Consider the following 22,238-nt stretch of genomic DNA (forward strand, 5'->3'; position numbering starts at 1 on the left):
ACCACAATTAATACAATGGTGCATTTTTTATTGGTGGAGGAGGATGTTTGTAATAAACAATATTGCGTAGGTAATATATGCACTTGAGACAATAACAAAAAATCACCCTCACTTCCCAGCCATCTCATTCTTCTCAATACAGGCAACTGTTATAACTATCACTGTGCTCTTTCCAGACTCTATTTATAAATATAATCACATACATATTTTTCCATACAGAAATGGTAGCATGTTCTTCATGCTTACTCAATTCTGCTTATAAATTAATATATCTTAGAGATCCTTCCATTCTCTCAAAGGCTGCGTAGTATTCCCATTATGCAGGTCATTATTTAACCTGTATTCTATGAAAAGTATAACCTTTTGCTGTTATAAAAAAACTTGCGAATATCCTTATACCTACATCACTTCAGATGGGAAATAGCTGTATTAAAGTTACATGTGTTTTAAATTTTGATATAGACTATTTTAAACCCACTTTTGGGTTTCATTAAAGGAAACTTCACTATAGTAGGCTTCATTTTTAAATCCCCACTCCTCCAATCCATTTTGTAAATGGGGGTATTTCATGTATTCTTACAGTGGGGACTCATCGGAACTGCTGCATTATTTTGAAGAACTAACCATACATCTCATCTAATTTATCCCAAGCTAATCCCTAAGATTAAATAGATCAATTCAAAGAAGAGATTTTTTTCTTATAACTTCCAAGAAACCTTGAGCAGTGTTTATTCTAACCTCTCTCTTCACATGTGGATATCTATGTTGCATTCATTTACAAGTTATAAAGAACATAAATTTGATTAAGGAAAGGAGAAAAGAGAAGGAGGTTGGTAGTCATTCTTTAACCACACAACTCATTTTGGAACTCTTAGAATGATAACTATTTTCACTCTCACCTGTGAGGACCCTCTCAGAGCAAACTGTACACGGTACTTCTCTGGACTTTGAGCGCGCATTCACGTACGTGTGTGTGTGTGTGTATGTGTGTGTGTGTGTGTGTGTGTGTGTGTGTGTGTGTGAGAGAGAGACAGAGACAGAGACAGAGAGAGGAAGGAAGAGAAGGGAGGGTGAATACTTATTCAGATGTAGGTCTCTACCACTCATCGGGGGACCAGGAGCAACCTTACTTGAAAGCATTCCAACCCCTAATACAGCACCCCCGTCCAAAGCTAATTCAGAGAGGAACACTGAAAAGGGAATTTAGATGTCACCTTCTGTACACTTAGCACCTGAAGATCCTAATCTAACTGGGTTTGTGTTTAATATGGTAGGATCCCAGGTTACTTGTGTAGGAGCCACAGTAGTTAAGGCTAATCAGATTGGAATTCACCAATATCCTCATTCATCCTCAACAGTCTCTTCCCAAAACTTGGGTAATAAATTCAGTTGGGGCCATAAAAGAGACGTGTACAAAAGGCTGTGGGAACCAGAGGGAAAACTGACTCAGTCTGGGGAGAAAAAAGGCCAGAAGAGGTAGTTGTATGGATTATAATGGTGTGCCGTATACTAAGAACATTAGATTCTGTTAAAAACACAAAAGTCTTGAAAAGTACAACAAAATAATTGAGAAATCTCATCTTCCGTGCTCCCAAACTCTTAATCCACCTGCCTCTCACCCTGGGTGATTCTCTTCCCCACTTAGTAGAATGACGGGAACCATCCACTGGGCCTCACTTGCAAACAGCCCCTGCAGCCTCATCTGGTCTTTCCTTTCTGCTCCTGCCATGACAAGGGAGATGTCCCTCTTTCTGAGCTCAGGATCCTGTCCTGGGACCCCCACACCAACATTTATTCCATCACTGCTCTGTAGCTTCCCCTTGGACATGTCTGCAGTGGGCTGATGCTGTTCTTTCCCAGCCAGTCTATATTCCTCTCTTTTGATAACTACACTCTGCATTTCCTTTGGGAGAACTGCACACTCCTCATTTTGAGTGGTTCTGGCACAAATTTCAATCATAGTGTCCGACATCCTCCTCTGAGCAGAGCACAACTCACACCAGGCCGTTCAGGCTCCCTTTCCTTGGAGCTGGGCTCGGTTTGGAACTGAATCGTGTCGGTGTGGTGCCGACAGAGGCCATGGAGCCCAACAATGAGGCACCATCTGTCTTTTGGCCTTTCTCATGCTTGTTCAGCCTGTCCTTTGATTCCTTATATCAAAGGTCATCAACCATTTTTGCTCATGTACCCCTAAAATAATATTCAAAAACTAAGGACTCCCTTGTACATTTTAAACTGCCATCTAAAAGTTCTTAATCATAAGTTTAAATAGCTGCAAAACTGTAAATTTCTGGCTTACTGTACATATTTGCATTTTAAAATAAAACCGCAAGATTACTTTAAAACATACATCCGGTGGAAAATAAATACCATAGTAATTAGATACCAAACATTGCCCATTTAAAACACACAAGAACAAGCAATTTAAAAATGTTATTCTTCTTCTCTTTTCTCCTTGAGACCCTATATCCCTTCTACTTCCTCCACAAATTTTATCCCTAATGCAATAGATTTTTATACGTAAGAGTTTTGAATCATCCGATCATATTTCCCTGTAATAAAAATGTTTATGAATTAAAATTTAATTTCTTTGCATTTGTTTCGATCATTTGGCTCTAGCTGTGAAAAGTTCTCCCAGATTGAGTTATCCATATCATTATTATTATCAAATAATTTATCAATTATAGCTATATTATAATTTTTAATAAATAATAATGAACTAGAGAAATTAAAGTATTTTTGGACATGTCTCCCACTGGATGGATGGTGGAAGGTAGGAAGCAGCATATGGTGTTATGATTATAGATGTCACAGCACCAGTTATATCAGATTTGCCTAATTGTGTGGCGCCCCAGACATTTTTAGAACCTGTTAAGATGCATGCATTGTTGTGTGTGTGACGTGAGAAAAGGATGTTTATGAGAGAAGAGATGGGAAAGGAGCTCCAGCAGGATAACCAGGCAGATCAATTTTAGAACTGTATTGATCTAGAAACAGATTCCCTTATTTCAGTCAATTTTAGGTCGATTTTAGGACTGTATTGATCAAGAAACAGATTCCCTTATTAAAGCTGTCTGAAGCAGTTTTGGAAAGAATCCCAGACTGAAGACCTTTTCGATAGCTACAAGGGATTCTTCCCAAACATCCCTTTCCTGCTCGTGAGCCAAAGTTGTGTATTGGTTTTGCCTATGAAGAAAGATCTGTCAACTAGTACAGTGTTAACCATTCTTTCTTTTCAAAATTTCTCTCTCAAGCCCACATTCCCCTTGTCTAGAACCGACCCCCGCCCCTTTGCTTTTCACAGCCAAATGTCTTGAAAGACTTTCCCATCCACTCTGTCTTCTTCCTTAGCCTCCTTATGTACCCCTGCCCACTGCTCCCTGGATGCAACCCAGGCCACCAATGGAAGCAATGTTTCCGGTCATTAAATCCCCGCCTTCCACCTCCTTCCCCTCTCGGCAGCATTGGACGGTGCTGGCCTTCGCTCCCACCTCCCCTTCCTGAGCTCCACAGCCCCCACCCTCTCTTGCCCACCCCTGTCTTGATAGCCGCTGCCTCTCTGCATCCTTGGTGGCCTCTCCTTCCTCTGCCCACCCTGTGAATGTTTGGGAACCTCAGACTTCCATGCCAGGGACTCTTCTCACCTTTGGGGATCTCCTCTCTGTGGTTTACTTTCCATCTCAAAGGGTCAGCTTTGAGTGAAAGAAGTAATCCCAGACATCTATCACCTGACAGCAAACATAGTACTGTTAACTAAGAGGATGCTGATTATAACAAGAACAAACCACCTGTTACGATGCTGTCCCAGCTGTTTGCTTGTTGGACCACCCCTGCCTCCTCAAGCACCATCTCAATTTTTGTCATTGTGCTGGGTTTGGTAGCTGGGCTCTGGAATAAAGCCAACGCAGCAAAATCAGGGGCTGTATTCGGCTGTGGAGGCAGCATATCGTTCTATAATATTTTTTTTTTTTTTTGAGACAGAGTCTAGCTGTTGCCCAGGCTAGAGTGCAGTGGCATCATCACAGCTCCTTGCAACCTCACACTCCTGGGCTCAAGCGATCATCCCGCCTCAGCCTCCCAAGTAGCAGGGACTACAGGCACCTGCCACCACGCCCAGACAAACCACTATATTGAATGCTTTATCAAGGCAACTTACCCACTTTATTCATTCAGTGAACACTAAGTGGTCATTTATTATTATCCCTGTTGTACCAGAGTTTAGACTCCATGAGAGCAGGGATTTTGTTTATTCCTGTGTTCCCAGCACCCAGAACAGTGCCTGTCACGTGGAAGTGCTGAAACAATACATATTGAATAACAGGGTTCACAGAAGTTAAGACACTTTTCCAGCCTGACACAGCCAGTAAGTAACAGGACCCAGATTTGAACACAAATCCATCCGACTCTAGAATCTGTGCTCATCCATGAACAGTATAATTATCTCCAGCAATGATTGTCCCCTGAATTCCCTGAACTTTGCACATTCAATTCTCTTCACAAATAGATATTTTAAACTTAACATGTTTCAAATGGGACATCAGGTCCCCCCCTCAAACCTCTGTCCCACTCGCCTCAGTTCCCATCTCAATCGATGGCAACTTCCAGTTACTCTGCTCGGAACCCTTAGTCACCCTGGTCTTCTTTTTTCTCTCACACTCCACGTTCAGTCTGTCAGGAAGTCCTGTTGCGCCTACTTTCAAAGTCTCTCCAGAATCTGACCCTTTCACACCTCCTCCGTCTCTGCCATGCATGCCCAAGCCACAGCCACCACCCTCACCTGGATTGTCCCTTGGGCTCCGGCTTTCCCTGCCCCCATCCCACCTTCCCTTGCGGTTCAGCATGTACAGTCACCTGGGTGGCCCTGCCATGGACCGAATGTTTGTGTCTCCCCCAAAAATCACATGTTGAAGCCCCACCCCCTGATATGGTGGTATTAGGAGGTGGGGCTTTTGGGAGGTGATTAGACTTGGAGGAGTCAGAAGCATGTGACCCCCAAAGTGGGATTAGTCCCCTTATAAGAGGAAGAGACACCAGAGCTTGCTCTCTCCCCCTCCACCACGTGGAGAGGAAGCCAGGAAGAGGGTTCTCACCAGGAACCGAATCTGCCAGCACCCTGATCTTGGACTTCTCAGCCTCCAGAACTGTGAGACAATAAATGTTTGCTGTGTAAGTCACCCAGTCCATGGTACTTTGTTATGTATGGCAGTTAAGACACAACCTATAAAAACACGAGGCAAATCATTCCATTCCTCTGCTCAAAACTTTCCAGTGGCCCCATTTCTTTCACGGTCAAGGATAACTCCTTGGCAATAGCCTAGCAGACTCTGTGGAACTGTCTCCTGTTACCTAGTGGCCTCGTGGCCACACCACGCCCTTCAGTCACTCTGCTTCAGCCCTACAGGCTTTCTCATCCATCCTCGAGTTTATCAGACGGCTCTCACCTCCCATCTTTGCTCAAAGGCCACCTCCTCGCAGTCAGCCTGGCCCGACTCCATGGTCTGCAACTGCCTCTCTTCAGCCTTCCCAGGGCACAGCTCTCCACCTGCGCTATTTCCCCCGTAGCGTTATCACCTTCTAATATACTAAGCAGTTTATTTCTTTATGTTTATTGCTTATTATCTGTCTCCCCTGCTTATTATCCGTCTCCCCTGCTGCAGTGTGAGATCCAGGAAAACACACGTTTGCTCTCCAATGAGCTGAACCCTCGCCACTTGGCGCATGGTATTTGTTGAATGAATGACCTTCCCAGGACCACAAGGCCTTGGATGCTAAATGCTAAAGCCGGAGAGGATCTTTTTTAACCCTCTCGTTTTGTAGGCGAGGCGACAGAGACCCAGAGAGGTGACAGGAGCAGCTGAGGTCCTACACGGCCGGCTAGTGGCAGGATAGAAAGGCAGCTCCTCGCTGCCCATCAAAGCCTTAACTGGAGCACGCGGGCTTCCGTGGCTTAGGAAGAAATCAGAGCAACCAGGACAAACCCAGAGCCGGTTTCAGCCGAGGAGCTCTCGCGGAGGGAGTCGCTAGGGCAGCGCGCGGCCACCGGAGGGCACTGCTCCCCGGGACCGAAGCCTGAAGCCGACGGCGGGCGGCGGCGGGCGGAGACGGGGAGGAGGAGCTTCCCGGGAGGAGGGTGTCCGCCCCGCGCGGCAGGAGCGCCCGCCGCGAAACGAAATGCGGGCGGGAGAGAGAGCAGAGCAGGGCCGCCACGACCCCCCACCCTCCACCCTCCGACTGATCAGCGAGACCTCAGCCCTGACACCAAATCGCCCAGTAAAACGCCCTGGGACAACCATGCTGGGCGACTGATAGACCTCGTTACTCCTTTAGTACCAGAGCCGGGGGCCCCTCTCCGCCGCCTGCACCTGGCGACGTTGTCCGTGCGTCCGCGTGCCGCCAGGTGCCCTCCTTCCTACTGTAGGAGCAAGGTGAGGGAAGGCAGCGTTTAGGTGACTCTAAACCGAAGTCCTAAACTTTAGACGTCAAGCAAAGAGAGGCAACACCAGAACGCCAGGCTTGTTTGTTTGCATGGCGTTTCATTGCTCCTGGCCCGGAATGGCCCGATAGTATAGTAAGAGCAGCTGCCACCGTTCAATCCAGAAGCGCAGTGAACTTACACGTACCTGAGCAGGGTCTGTGCGGTAGACACTGTGATCCCCATTTCACAGCCGAGGCAGTCGAAGTCACGGAGGTCATAGGTAGAAGAGATGAGATTTGTCCTTGGGTTATTTTACTGTGAAATAACCACTTTGGTGTAACCACTACTGAATAATCCCCTGGGTTCTCAGCCTGAGCTGCGTATTAAAATTACCTGGTGTATCAGGATTCAGTCGGAGACACAGAACCAGTGGGAGATACATATGGAGAGATTTAGCGCCCGGAATTGGCGTATGCAGGTGTGCGGTCTGGGTAGGCGAGTCCGAATTCGGGGCGGGGGGGGGGGCGGCCGTCAGGAAGGGCAGGCGGGAACTCGCCCACACGGGCCCAAGCTGCTGTCCACAGTGGACGTTCTTCACGCAGGAAGCCTCAGCTCTGCTTTTAAGGCCTTTTAACTGGTTCAATCAGGGCCACCCACATAGTCTCGGATAATCTCCCTTACTTAAAGTCAACTGATTATTCACAGGTTTAATCACGTCTACAAAATGCCTTCACAGCAACACCTAAGTTAGTGCTTCATTGAATGATTGAAGACAGTGGCCACGTGGACGCATCAAAAACACCGTTACACCTGGGAAGCTTTGGAAAGGGAGTCTGCTGGGTCCCATGAGGAACCAGTTGAAGCTGAAACTCTAGGGGCGGAACCTGGCATTCGTGAGTTTTTTCCCAAGAACGCCAGGGTTTTCTGATGCGTAGTGAGGGCTAAGAACTATGAGTGTCCTCAGTGGAGCCGTCCCTGGGCCTTGGAATTTGACTTGAGCCCCTAGCACTTGGCTGACTGTGGCAGGATCTCTGGCTCTGTGCCTACTCTGCGACCCCAGGAAGGTCCCTTCAGCTCAGCCTCATTGTCATCATCTGTGCAGAGAGGTTGAGGGGAAAGGCCCCATGTCCACCCACCTTTTTCCAGCAGCTGTCCCTTGCTGTCTGATGACAGAACTTCGGTATTGTATGGCCTCTTCATTCCCAGCCCGAGGGCATGAATCGTGATTGGCCCAAACCCTTCCTAGCAGCGTTGGTCTCTTCCCCGGAAGTCCCTTCACCAGTTCTCCTCGCAGCCTGCAGTGGGTACAGGACCGGGTTCTAGCCAACAAGGCACAGGTGAAGTCAGCTAAGGTCTTTGGGGTGACATTTCCCTCACCAACAGAGAGATTCCCCTGCCACCTGGCAGGCAGCAGTGAGGGTGGGAGCAGGATGGCAGCCGAGGGGGACCATGAGTTGAGGGACATAAGCCCGCCTGCCAGGGAGGGAAATGAGAAACTAGACAGAGCTTGGGTCCTCGATGGCACTGTGGGGCCAGGGCACCATTTCCCACCTGTGGTTATGACGTACTTGCTCAGAACACCTGCCCCGATTAGCAGGGGTCAGAGCAGGGAGAGGGACAGAATGATCTGCAGCCGTCTCATTACAGAGGTTTGGAGCGTGTGGGGTGGGGCCTGCTTAGGGATTTTGGAGGCAAAAGATTCTCAACCCAATGATTAGCTGAACATGGATTCCACCTGGTCTATGCCTCTACACAGAGAAAAACCTCTTATTTTAGGAACTAATAATTAATCCTGAAAGCAGCATTCAAGGCCCTCCACAATACAGCCATTCCCTATCCCAGTCAGATGTGCCCTGTCTCCTCAATGTCTCTGGAATCTTCTGTGGTGATTCCTATTTTCATCTTTGCACGAATTTCTTTCCCAGCCTAGAGTCCTCTCCCCATTCTTCTGTCTGAGCCCCACAGTCTGAAGTCAAGCCGCCTCCAGCAAGCCTCCCATACCTTCCGCCAACACCAACCTTCCCGACAGCCCACAGCTGGGCTCGTGGTGCCCTTGATCTCAGATTCACAGAAGAGCCTGAGGGCAGGGTCCAAATGCCAGCCCAAACCTGCAGAGCGTCTCATTTCTTCCTCTGTTTCTTCCTAAAAAATCAATTCCTGAAAAATCAATTAAAAATGTGTTTGAAAGTATCACAAATTAGCTGAAATTCTGTTCAAGGACATTTTGCTATCTTTCATACATGTGCCTCAGTTTCCTTAAATATGTTGTTCATCGAAAGGACCAATAATAGAAGTAAGAGAATACTAACAGCTTTGAGTTTGTTCCATTTCTGAAAATAACTAACCATTTTGATCTGCTTTCCCAACGTGAGGTGGTCTTTTTCTATCTAATTTAATTGTCTCAGTCCTCACGTGGCCAAATTATAAGGCATCTTTGTGTCTCTCCCTCCGGTGCCCCTGCAAGAAATTGCCTGAGAACCCCAGGATTTGCTCAACTCGAAGAGGCCTGTCTTGCTTCCAAACAACAGGCTGAGATAAAAGCCAGAGAGGTCTGTCCACTATTGGGCTCCCATTTTCCAGCATCGTAATTTCTTTTGCCACAGAGTCACTGTTGAAAACTGTGTCCCTGTGGTTCAGTGTGCCGTTGCTGTCATCACTCCAGATGAACTCAAAACCATAGTGATATTTTATTTTAAGGCAGGGCAAAGGACAATCCCAGTCTCTCCAGTTATGTCTGTCTAGGGTTTTAAATCCCCAAAGGGGATTTGCACTCAGCCTCACAGAATGCTCTCTTTGCCTGGATAATTTGTTGTTGTTATTTTTAAAGATGAGGTCTTACTCTGCCATCCAGGCTGGAGTACAGTGGCGTGATTACAGCTCACTGCAGCCTCAAACTCCTGGGCTCAAGTGATCCTCCTGTCTCAGCCTTCTGAGTAGCTGGGACTACAGGCACATTCCCCCCTGCCTGGCTAATTTTTTTTTCCTTTTTTTTTTTTTTGTAGAGATAGGGTCTTGCTATGTTGCCCAGCCTGGTCTTGAACTCCTGGCTGGGGTAGTTTTATTGGAGGTATTTAAAGCCTCAGTTAAATAATCTGCCAAACCAGCCCCCAAACAAAACTTCTGGTGGGACATTGAGCCCAGATTGGTATCCAAACTCACACTTCCCTGCAATGCCTTTCTGATCGGGTGCCCAGGGCTACTGTCTGAACCACCTCAGTCCAAGAAGTTCTGATCACATTACATTCTAGAAAGGGAAGAGTTAAGGGACTCTCACCCTTTCTTTCCCAGGTGGCAACTTGGTCCCTATTTAAGAATATATTTACCTACATTCTTCCAAATGACCACTTTGTATAACAAGGGATATAGCGAGACAATTTTTCTAGCCACAAACATCCCAGGGTAATTAGTGACTACAGGTGCCATTGAAGTTACTGCACAGGAGTGACTGGCATGTCCACCTAGACAGAGGACTGGCTGATGCTTTTTATTTGGTAGTTTCTTCAAGTCCTGCTTAGCCAGACTGGTCAGAATTCAGACTGTAAACTCGGAAGGGGATCAAGCTGCCTGGCAGGGAACTCTAGCCAGTGTGGGATAAGTCAGGGACTTTTCACTGCCCCTGGCCTCTCCCCTGGCTCTCTTTACTTCCATCATGGCCTCGATGCATCTATCCCACGCAGCTGTCTGGGAGGGCAGACCCGGGAAAGTCCCCCCTCGGGAGGACAAGGCGCCTTTCTAGAGGTCAAGTAGAGATAGGGCGGTCCCAGGATAGCTGAGAGCAGGCTGAAGGCTGACCCTTCTCTCCTCTTGACACATGGTAGGACAGGGCTTGGGGACTCCACACCAAGACCATCAGGGCATGTCAGACTAGGACTGCACTGTCCCCAGCCCCTTGAATAGCTCTTTTGAGGTTAATTTTTTGAGGTTAATTTCAACCACTTCCCCATTGGCTAAGGCCAATCCTCTCCCAGCTCTAATAAGCCTCCTCTGGTCTCCTATCTCTGTGCCAAGCTGAAAATCTGTTCAAGGGGTGGTTTGTGGAGCAGTGAGGAGTGGTAGTTTTAGAGGGAAGGAGAATAAAGAGGCAGACATTCAAAGTTGCCCCAGATCTCAGGACCTGAGACTTGGACCAAAAAAAAGTCCCCCTTTCTCCTGGTTTGAGTTTATCACCTCAGAATTGCTCACTACTGCTGCCTGGCCTAAGTGTCTGTTGGAGGCCTCCTTGGGACAGATGAAGGCTCCACCTTGTAGAGCTGCAGTTCCTGCAAAGCTCTGCAGTTGTTTGCAGACTGGATTCAGTGCCGTCGTGCTGCACACAGAGACAGTGTGTGCATTTCTTCCATCTTCCTAGGGGAGGTTTCCAAAAGTTTTCCAAGAGCCCTTTCAGCTGTGGTCTAAATTCAGGGCCTTGGCACCACCCGAGGGAGGAGATTCATTTACTTTGGCACTTGGGCACTTCCTATTTGGTCCCAAGCTCTGAATGTATGGAATCGGGCTTTGCTGGGAGGCACCCCATAGTAATTCTCCGTGCTGTCAAGACAGATGGGGACCGCGGCTGCCCAAGCCGTCTGAGACCTCCCATCCTTGCTCAGAAGCCCTTCCCTGCTGGCTGTGGGGTTTAAGGGGGTTGCCCATAAGAGAAAGTTTGATGAGGGGTTCATGCTGGTTGGATCGTGGAGGATGTTACAAATACTCAGATTTTTCTTGCAGATATTTTCCCCCTCCAAAATTAGAAAAAATGCATAGCGTTCATTTGGAGAAGCTATTCAAAAAGATCCATGAAGAGTGATTTTCACAATATTTTTCTTCAGGCACAGACAGGTGAGGCCAAATATACGCTTGATGCAGGACCGCTGATGTTGCTCTTCAACTCTCTAAAAATGTACAGATTGGACAATTAATTTCCTCTGTCAGTTTTGGCAAGTGAAGGAGAGGTGGACTTGCCAGCACCCACTACTTTTCAACAGCCACCCCCAGAAGTGTGTTAATTACTTGGGTGCCATGAAGGTCACCAATTGTGCTACTGTCCAGGTTATCAACTAGGGCTTCTCTCTCCTATTTTTCTACCCAGGGAAAACAATGAATCATCACGAAGAAGACACCTAAGAGGCTGTCCCTCCATCAATACTAGTAGAAAGGCTCCTGTGTTTCACTCAGAAAGGCTGAGGCTCAGCCCTGCAGTCTCACTCTCCCAGATTCCCCCAGGGAGTGGGGTGCTAAGCCACATCAGAGCTGGCCTCACTTCTAGCATTTTCGAAACCGCGCGGGCTGTGGCTGTGGTGGGTGGCGTCTGAGGTCTGAGCTTCTGTCTCAATTCCTCTCTCTCGTCACCGGGTACTGAATTGCTCACTTTTCTCAAAGGGATGGCAATCAGAATTCATCTTCAAATTTAGTTGCTTTATGGAACTTTATAAACTGTATTATATTATCCTTATTTTTGACTTCTTGGCATTTTTATTGACTTTGGCAGGGGATGAGGCTGAGCAAAAAGGTGTCTTGGAAGTGGGAGGTGGTGGAAATTGAGTGCTTTCTCAAGGAGTGATGACAAGTAATTCAGTCTCCACTCTTTCTCCCTGGCTTACTATTTGTTGCTTACTTTTCTGTATAGGATAAAATCCAAAAAAGGGAAAGTGGTCTAAAGTTTAGAGGTTTTTATTGGAATAGTTCAAGTAAAGCATTTTGCACATCATTTTTTTTAAGTGGAGTTCTTTTTTAATGGGTTGAACGGGCCTCCTGCTCCCACAGTGCTGAGGTAGGCTTCAGAGCCTGCATAGGCATCACACCAGACTACAATTATTTGCCTACTTATCTGCTCGCCTCCATAGACGGGACTCCTAAAGACCAAGGACTTGGCTGCTGCATCGTTATTCCCCCACCGTCCAGCACAGTGCCCAGTCTATGCCAGGACTCAACAGATATTTGTCAGATGAACAGTGCACACTAATAAAATATGCCAGTGCCCTTTTTTTTTTTTTCTTTTTTGGGAGGCTACTCCAAGGGAGAGTGGAATTGAACAAAAAAAGAATGTGCAGCCTCTGGACTTTAGTTCTGTGCTCCAGCCTGGCCTTGCCAGCCTTGGCTAGTCTGCCCTATCTTCTGGTTCTGCCTTCTGGGACATTGGTTTACAAACGACACAACACAGTTAAGGACCTCAGTCCTGTCCCTGTCCTCACTAGCCAAGTGGTCAGTGGGTCAGTTATCCCATCCAACACCACCCATGCAAATAAACAAGTATTTCCTCTTTACTGACTCACTTGGCTAAGGCTCGGGCAGAACCGCACGACCCTTCCACCACTAGTCATGAAGTACGTCATTGTGTTTGCATGTGAGCAAGCATTGTGAGGCAGGAACTTTCCTCTTCCTCATGTTTAAAACTCACGCGCTGGTGTTTTGTTTGCCTCCCCATGCAGGAGGCAGCAATTAAGGCAGGGGCAGGACAAGAGGAGCAGCAGGGGACTTTCAATGGGTCCCCCAGAGAGGCACCTAAAACTTCCAGAACAGTATTTTATGTGCATATACAGGGCATACAATGGCTGACAGTTGTGTTTGGGTGATTAGTTTCCCTGATGTAAACTTCAAAAATACCTGACTGGTATGTAGAGAGATCTAGGCCAACCTCAACGCCAACCCTGCAATTGGCTTTTGCACAGGGGTTTTTAACTCAGAGGGTCCACAAACTTTAATAGAAGAATTAGATTCTCCCCACTAAATTCTAAGTCCAATTTAGCATTTTCTTCCATTATGAATGCAAGCAACAATTGCCAGTATTAGCATCATCTGTGAGGTCACCAGTATAAAGCACAGCTATTTTCATAGCACTTTACAGGAGCTACAAGTACCCTGTGATGTCTTTTACACAAGTCACTACTTAGAAATTATGTAGCTATTGGGCCCACTGCTAGATCTTCTTTTTAGAGCATTAATAAAGAAGAACTCGTATTATTTTATGTACTAGAGTTCTCCGGAGAAACAAAAATAATAGGAATATATATACATATGTTATATGTATGTACATATGTGTGTATGTATGTTTACAAAATATACACATACATACACACACACCACGGGGTACTATTCAGCCTTAAAAAAAAAGAATGAAATAATGGCTTTTGCAGCAACCTGGATGGAACTGGAGGCCATTATTTTAAGTGAAGTATCTTAGAAATAGAAAAACAAATACCACATATTCTACTTATAAGCAATGGGTGTGCACAGTCATGCAGGTGGTATAACGGGCAATGGAGACTCAGAAGCAGGGAGGGGGTCTGAGGGATGAAAAATTACTATTGGGTACAATGTACACTATTCAGGTGACAGTACACTAAAAGCCCTGACATGACCACTATACAATTCATCCATGTAACAAAAAAGCATTTGTACCTCCTAAACATATTGAAATAATTTTTTTTAAAAAAAACATTAATTTCAGAAGAGATACACAGGCTTCACCAGTCAAAGGGGCTCATGGCATCAAAAAATGTTAAGAACTCCTGGGAGAATAACTCTGCCATGTAGCCACCCAGCCTTTGCTTGGCCATTTCCTTGGTGGGAGCAAATCCTTCTCAAAATTCTATTTTATCTTCTTTAAATACAATTAAGAGGCTGGGCACAGTGGCTCACACCTGTAATCCCAGCACTTTGGGAGGCTGAAGCAGGAAGATCACTTGATGCCAGGAGTTCAAGACCAGCCTGGGCGATATACCGAGACTGTCGTCTCCACAAAAAATAAAAAAATTAGCTGGGTGTGTGGCACGCACCTGTAGTCCCAGCTACTAGGGAGGCTGAGGCAGGAGAATCGCTTGAGCCCAGGAATTGGAGGTTACAGTGAGCTATGATCGTGCCACTGCACTCCAGCTGGGGTGACAGAGCAAAAGTTTGTCTCTTTAAAAGATACAATTAAGGGAAGAAGGATTGAGCATCTACCAATATATTGCCCTTCAGCTCTAAATTCACTTTCCAGCACTTACTCCACCTGGAGCTGAGTATTGTGAGCGGATCTCCTTTGCATGGTGTTAAGCCCCATCAGCAGGGGGCACTGGAGGGTCCCGTGCAGGAGGAAGAGGCTTCTCTTCCTAGTACATAGATAGCATCCTTCCTTTCTTCTCTTCTTGTTCCTCCTCTCGCATGGCTACCAGTGACAAAAGAGGTGGGAATCCACTGTGCTCCCCCCACTAAGCTTCAGTGGCACCCCACAATTCTTAGTGAGTTCCATATTGCTCTTTTCTGCCCACCAGCTGCAGCCCACTGGCACCAGCAGAAGGTTTCAGGAGGCTTCCAGCTGCCAGGCTACAAGAGGCGGTGGCTGTCTCCTACCAGCTCCACCCTGTGACTTGGATCAGTTCTGACCTGGGCCAATTCAGCAAACTAATCTATCATCCATTGGGCAACAACCACACTCTCCCCAGTGAGGCCTGACACACAGTTTGGGGGAGGAGGCCTTCTGTGATACTTTGCTGGGGTTGCCATAACAAAGTGCCACAAACTGGGTGGGTTAAACAACAGAAATTTATTGTCTTAGAGTTCTGGAGGCTTCATATCTAAGATGAAAGTATTGGCAGTCTTAGTTCCTTCTGAAGGCTAGGAGAGACTCTGTTTTATGCTTTTGGTGGTTTGCTGCCAATCTTTTACATAAAAGCCTGTGTGTCCTCTGCTACATGGAGCTTGCTGCCTTTCTAAAGATTCCTGTATCTCCAGCAGGCTGAGCTCAGCCCCGTAATGGTGGTCACAGTTTCCATGCAATGGAAATGTTGGCCTTGGCTCTCTTTTCCAATCTACTGGGAGAAGGAAGAGAATTCTCAGCAATCAGACTGTTGACATTCCAGAAAATGGAGACGACACTCGGAAGGGATGCACAGTTGTTGTGAAGGGCTCCAGAGGAACCCAGTGGAGGGACTTCAATCACATCAATGTAGAACTTGGTCTCTTTGGACAGAAAAAGAAAAAAAAAGAAGAGACTCTGTGTTGAAGAATGGTGGAGAAATAGAAAGGAACTGGCTACCGTTTGCGCTATCTGTGGTCACGTGCAGAACACAATCAAGGGTGTTCCATGGGGCTTCTGTTACAAAATGAGGTCTGTGTATGTTCACTTCCCCCATCAACGTAATTAATTAAGAGACTTGGTCTTTTGTTGAAATCCAAAGTTTCTTGGGTGAAAAATACATCCACAGGGCTCAGATGAGGCCAGAGGTTGGATGTTCAATATCTCAAGGCAGAAAGATGAGTTAATCCTTGAAAGAAACGACATTGAACATGTTTCAAATTCAGCTGCTTTGATTCAGCAAGCCACAACAGTTACAAACAAAGATATCAAAAAAAATTTTGGATAGTATCTATGTTTCTGAAACAGTTCAACAGCCTGATGAAGAAGATCTAAGAGTTGTCCAGCTACAGAAACAAGATGCCAGATGATTCCTAAGACATATTTGTGACATTTTAATGATGCAATAAAATAACTCTACTGATTTAGGGGAAAAATGTTAGCCTCATTTATTCATTCATTTGCTCATTTATTCAACAAATAGTCACTGTGTATATTTAATACTATATGGTAAGTTCTTTATGCTCTAGGACATAGAGACGGCTGAGGCCCATTCTCCAAGAGCTGAAAGTATAATGGTGGAAACTGACAAGGAGAAACATGTTAAATGCTGTGTCATGGCTTTTCTGAGGAGGTGGATCTTGAACTTGACTCTTGAACTTGGCTCTTGAACTCTAAGTCTTGGAAGACAGCAAACCATTTCTTCATTCCTGAGAATGAGGGAAGAACACTCTAGACAGAAGAAAGAACAGGAACAAAGGCATGAAGAGAATTGGGTGTGGTTTGTTAAAGAAACCATATCAGAAATAGTTGAAGGAGGTGAGAGTGTTAGATCTAGAAAAATGATCATGTTTCTCAACACATGGGACTCCCATGTCCTTACATTGCTTGTGGTCTGAAACCATATGCAGTTGCAGCAGACCAGTCATGTTCCTAGAATGTCAGCCAAGTGTGCACATGTGCAGACTGTGACCCCCACATTAGGACTGCCACTAGACTAGGAGCAAGAGTGACAACCCAGCAGCTATGAGATGCAGCCAACTTCTGAGATGTATAAACGTAAAACAATTATGTGTCTTAGGAATGGTAAAGTGGAATATTCATGGAATGAAAAACGGAGCTATAGGAGGGCCCACTTTTATAGAAACTCATGGCAGCATAATATTAAGAACATGTGCTTTGGAGTCAGTATGACCTGGGTTCGGATATGGGCTCTGTCACTTACAGTTATACAACATAGCACCAGTTACAGTCTCGATTTCCTCTTCTGTAAAATAGGGATGATTTTTACCTCTTAGAATGAAAGAAGACAAAATATGTAAAGTTCACATTTGCTATTAAAACCATAGCTGTGAGCAAGGAGGAGCATTAAGGGCTACAGTGTGGCTCTTTGCTGGGCCATCCTACACAGCATCACTCTCCCTGTACTCAATCTGCCAGGGGGTCAGCCCGGCTCAGTGCGGGAGGGGACTATGCAGGGCAAAGACACCAGGAAGTGGGGATCTCAGGGGACCATTGGAGGCTGACCACCATAGGAAGCTTCTGAAGCATGTGCCAGAAAAATGGGAGAACAGGCTGGGGAAAAAGAAAATATAAGAGCCAGGAAACAGAGAATCCAACTCAGCAAGGTAACAAACTCCCAGGATAGACGCTGCGTGGCAACCAGATAAGATTGTATGAGGAGGAGGGAGTATGCTGGGAGGGGAGTCTCCAGGAAAAATTAAAAATAATACAAAATAGACCATCGGATATTCTTAAGCATTTAAAAGTAGGTTGATATATAAACAACGTGATAGGGGAAAATGAAGCATTCAATATTTAGAAAACCATAAAGAGAAAAAAACAAGGCAATTGTAAGTTCAAGAAAACAAAACATTTTGCAAGAAAGAAAATATAATAATGGTAGATTACTTAGGCTTTGCAGTGAATATTATTTACACAAACACTAATCTCGATACCTTTATTGATTTAAGCTAAAAATGCGGTAAACTATTGGGAGGATGGCAGAAGACGAAGCAGGGGTGGGAAATATAGGAAAACTAGATCTTCATTTAGCACAACAGAAAATCAGTAGATAATGTCCAACTTTAAAAAACCTCACATTAGCATACCACTTAGAAATCTAGAAATAAATATCAAATGAAACAGCTAAAGAATTGAAAATGCTCTCCTCTGAGGGTGAGCTTAGGGGTGAGGCAGGGGAAACTCTTTCTGATTATAAACCATTTAATACCATTTCATTTCCTTTGTCATATAAAAAAGAAGACTAATGCAAACAATATGTACAAAGTAGGACGCCCAGGAACTAGCAGGTAGCATTTCTGAGTTCCGACATCATGCTTTAAAATGACAACATTTATGGCTGCAAATATATTTAGAGAATAACCCGCCACTGTGATTCAAATACAAATGTTTTTACCATACCGCATGTAGTCAATTATGGGAGCTGAGAAGGATTAGAAACATAAACAAATAAATGACCATTTAAATTATCCATTAAAAAATACATATAGTCAACCCTTTCAGAAATCACTGCTTCCGCCCCTGGGCTGCAGTTTGTTCCCTTTCTGCCCTTTTCTGTATTTCTTAGCCTTGTCCTCCAGGATCTTCTTCCATACCTCCTCCCTCCAGATTTCAACACCTATTCTTTGCTCCTGCTTCTCTCTCCAAGTTAGAAGAAATCTTTCTGTCTGCTTAAGTCCTGTAGCACTTCATTTAGGACATTTTAAACTTCACCTTGTATTCTTTGTGCCCATGTCTTGAGGTCAAGGTCTGTATTCCATTAGCACTTTTATCCCACTAATGTGCTTCTAACATGAGGTGCTCCAGCCACAAGGTAAGATTAATGTAGTGCAGAACTGAAATGAAAATGATCTGAGCATGTCTTTGCTGTTCCCCCACAGACGGACACTGGGACTGCATGTTTTCTTTGCTGTGTATTTTATACTCAGTTTTTCAATTGCTATAATACGTTCTCATAAGCAGCCAACTGCCCTTATCAAAGCTTAGGATGGTCCATAGTTATTGTGTAATGAAAAGAGTGGTTTTTAAAAAGTTGTTGCTTAGAGTTCTTATCAATATTATTGGGAAGCTGGAGGATCCTGGGGAACATTTGAAGGGAGATTTTGGTCACAAGCTGGTTTTCTTTAATGACAAATTGAGGCCAACGTTTCCTTTCTCCTACTGATGTGCTTCAAAAATGAGGCACTCAAATAACAAGAGGGCCTCTGCCCTGGACTATCACTGTGAGTCACCTTCACCCAAGTCTGGTGCAAATGTGCTTGATTAAAGGATGCACAGGTATCATGTTCTTAAATGGAAGACAAAATGTGCATAATATTCTAGGGTAGAACAAAAGAACTCAAGTAAATGCCTCCCTTGCTGTGCACTGGCCCCAGCTCCCCTTTCTTTTAGAGACCCCAGGGGCCCAGGCTCTGTCTCCTCTGCCTCATTTTGGGAAAGGCTGAGAAGCCAGGGCATAAAGGTCAGTCCTTTGAGGACACACCTGAGTGGGGTGTGAGGGGCAATTCACTAGAATGAAGGGTAAAAATATAGAACTTCAGTATGTATTTAATGTTTTTTTTTGAGATAGGTTCTCACTCTGTCACCCAGGCTAGAGTGCAGAGGTATCATCATAGTTCACAGCAATCTCAAACTCCTGGGCTCAAGTGATCCTCCTGCTTCAGCCTCCCTAGTAGCTGGGACTACTGGTGTGGGCCACCCCACCCAGCTAAATTTTTAATTTTTTGTAGAGATGAAGTCTCAGTATATTGCCCAGGCTGGGCTCAAACTCCTGGCTTCAAGTGATCCTCCAGCCTCGGCCTCCCAAAGTGCTAGCATTACAGGTGTGAGCCACTGTGCCCAGCCTTTAATCTTTATATTAAAAACAAATTAATCATTACTAATGTTACATACCTGGGTCAGCACTGACACCATCATCAGGCCAGTTGCCTCATGTCACTGGGAGCCCTGAGGAAAGAGTTCTACAACATCACAGCCAGTGGTCGGTGAAAATGCCTTTCATTCATTTATTCTTTGGAGAGTTTCCAAGGGATTGCTATTTCTGTGCCACCATGGAAGTGGTTTCCAAGATTATATTACCAAATTTCACTGAAATGATCCTCACAGAATAGACACAAATAATGCAAGCCCAGTGGACAACCAGCCAGAACGTGTGCAGTGAACAAGTGGTCCCAGGGTGATGTGTCCACCCTATAATGCTATGGTAATAAATCATGATCATCTAATTATATCTTACAAGACGTTGGCCAAAAATTCAAAATTATCAGGAAAAGGCTCAAACTAGGGATTCACATCCATTTTCTGAACCTTAACATAAGTGTGTATTATTTAATATTGGCTGTAGAAATCTTGGAAAAGCAAGACATTTTCAAACTAAGAATCTACAACATGAAAATAAACATCTATAGTTGGTATAATGAAGGGGATGATATTTATTTCTATATTTCTATATAGTATGGTTACAGAACTATTTCTTTTTAGACTGGGATATTATCTATTGAGTTTCTGTTGTGCTAGATGAATATTTAGTGTTCCTATGTTCCCTATCACGTTCCCTCTCTTGCCATCCTCCCAGCGGTTATAGATCACTTTTAGTTAAATCAATAAAGGTACAGGTATTGACATTAGTATGTTCCTATAAATAATATTCACTGCAAAACCTAAGTAATCCACCATTATCATGTCTTGTTTCTTGCAAAGTGCTTGGTTTTCCTGGAGTTGTCATTGTTTTACTTTCTATATACTGATATTTAGAAAAATGTTAATTTTTTTCTGCATCAGCTTATTCATATATCAACTGCCTTTTTTGATAGTGCTCAAGCATATCAGATGGTCTGTCATTTTATTGTTGTGTGTTTTTTCCCGGAGACCCCTCTCCCATGGCCTATTCTCCACACAGAATGTGGACTGTCTGCTTTCTAAGCCTGCTACATAGTGTGAGCTGTGTCATCCTCAGCTAACTGAGGGAACTGGATAGAAAAGTGGGTTGGAGCAAGATTGTCAGGAGGTTGGTTTGCCACAAGGAGTTTGGATTTCATTAAGTCGTTGGACAACTATAAGAAGTAACAAGATGAAATTTTCTTTTGAGAGCGTCATTGTACCAGAGTTGCCTGGGCTCAAGGAGACCATGTCTACCCTGAAGTTCAGGGCTTCCTGTGCTGCTTTTAGCTGCCTGAGGTCCTTCCTTGGAACTACCATAGATACACTTAGACTGTAAAAAAAAGGATGTGAAATAATGAAACAAACGCCAATCCCAAATCTAACTTTGAGGCACTCCTAACCAGCGGAAAACAATCTCTGATAAAAAGTTAAACATAAGGAATTTCCAACTTCAGAGGTATTCAAAGATCAGGCCAATGTAAATCTCTAAATTTCTTTATACGTTTAACACTTTCAAAAGCTCATGTCAGAACAGGCATTTAATTAAAATGTAAACTTTGAAGTTGGAAATAAAGCCAATCAGGACCATTCGAAAGATTACCAAGACAGCTTGAAATTCAAAGGGAAGAGCGAGCTGGAGAAGATTTGTCCTGATGGGCACATCGCAGGCAGAGCCAACAGAGCCACCCATCCCCATTTTTGGACACTCCCCAAGCTGCTTTTGTTGTATTCTCTGCTTTTTCCCATCTATATTATTAAAGCTATATTATTACAAATATCTTACTGTCTTAGAGTACTTTATAATTTTCCAATGCTTTTGCTAAAATCCTACTAAGCCTTTGACAGTATATAAGGTAGAGAGATAGTGTTAGTGGTGTAATGCCCATTTTTACGGGTAAGGAAGCTGGAACTAACGCAGGTTTACTGGCTTGCTGGGAGTGCCACAGCTGGTTGGCAGCCTCAGCAGCTTGGAAGAGGAGAGATTCTCCACTGTCAGCAGTGCTTTACCCTTTTCTCCCACAACTCCTTGTCTTTCTTTCCCATTTCACCTCAAATTCTTTTCTCTCCTCTTCTTCAACACGATACCTATACGATGACTTATGCTATTATACAGAAATATGTTATTTTTGATAGATACAAAGTCTGTTTTCTGGTGTTAGGTGATCATTTTAAATAAACAATATTATCATAATTATAAAATGGATATATTAAAATCACATTCATTATATTTTAACAGAATTTAAATATAAATTGAGATATAATTTTAATTTATATTTTAATAAATATGTAGAATTTAATAATTTCAAATGGAATAATTTTTTTTTTATTTCAGAAAAATATGGAACGCTTCACGAATTTGTGTGTCATCCTTGTGCAGGGGCCATGCTAATCTCTGTATCGTTCCAATTTTAGTATATGTGCTGCCAAAGCGAGCACTGGAATAATTTTAAATAATTAATAACTTTTGAAGTAAAATTATTTTTTTCATGAAACATTTTTCTCTTTTACTTGTATACGGTTCTCAGCTTTCTCTCCCCAACCCTACCCTGAGAGTCGTGGGGTATTGGTGAAAGGGATTCCCACTCCTGAAGCAAGGTCCAAATGGTCACCTAGCACCTCTCTCTCCCTGTTCCTGAAAGGTTCATGTGAGCCTCAATTTCAGAAAAACTGGTACTCATAATTCTGAATGTAAACAAGAATTTAGGAGGGTGAAAGTGGGGCATAGTTACCTACTTTCCCAAAGATTCTTTGGCTTACAAAAAGGGTTCCCCACGAGATTTGTGTAAGTATTAAGCTAAGTGTATTTTCAGTTCAGTTCAATTGTCATCAGTGCAACTCAAGAAAATCACTTGAGTTTCCAGGCTCTGGTCTACTCCGGCCAACCGC

At 44.4% G+C, this 22,238-nt stretch overlaps 1 non-coding gene and 1 pseudogene across 1 annotated transcript; one reads left to right on the plus strand and one right to left on the minus strand.

The window, feature by feature from the left end:
- The first annotated feature begins 14,536 nt into the window (after nucleotides 1-14,536).
- LOC123632155 lies at nucleotides 14,537-15,820 on the plus strand (annotated as a pseudogene).
- Nucleotides 15,821-21,684: 5,864 nt separating this feature from the next.
- On the minus strand, nucleotides 21,685-21,788 carry LOC123633639. Its single transcript, XR_006733667.1, has one exon. It is a non-coding gene; the product is annotated as a U6 spliceosomal RNA (small nuclear RNA).
- Between the last annotated feature and the right edge of the window lie 450 nt (nucleotides 21,789-22,238).

This window comes from Lemur catta, chromosome 2, assembly GCF_020740605.2.
Source record: "Lemur catta isolate mLemCat1 chromosome 2, mLemCat1.pri, whole genome shotgun sequence".
Lineage (NCBI taxonomy): Eukaryota > Metazoa > Chordata > Mammalia > Primates > Lemuridae > Lemur > Lemur catta.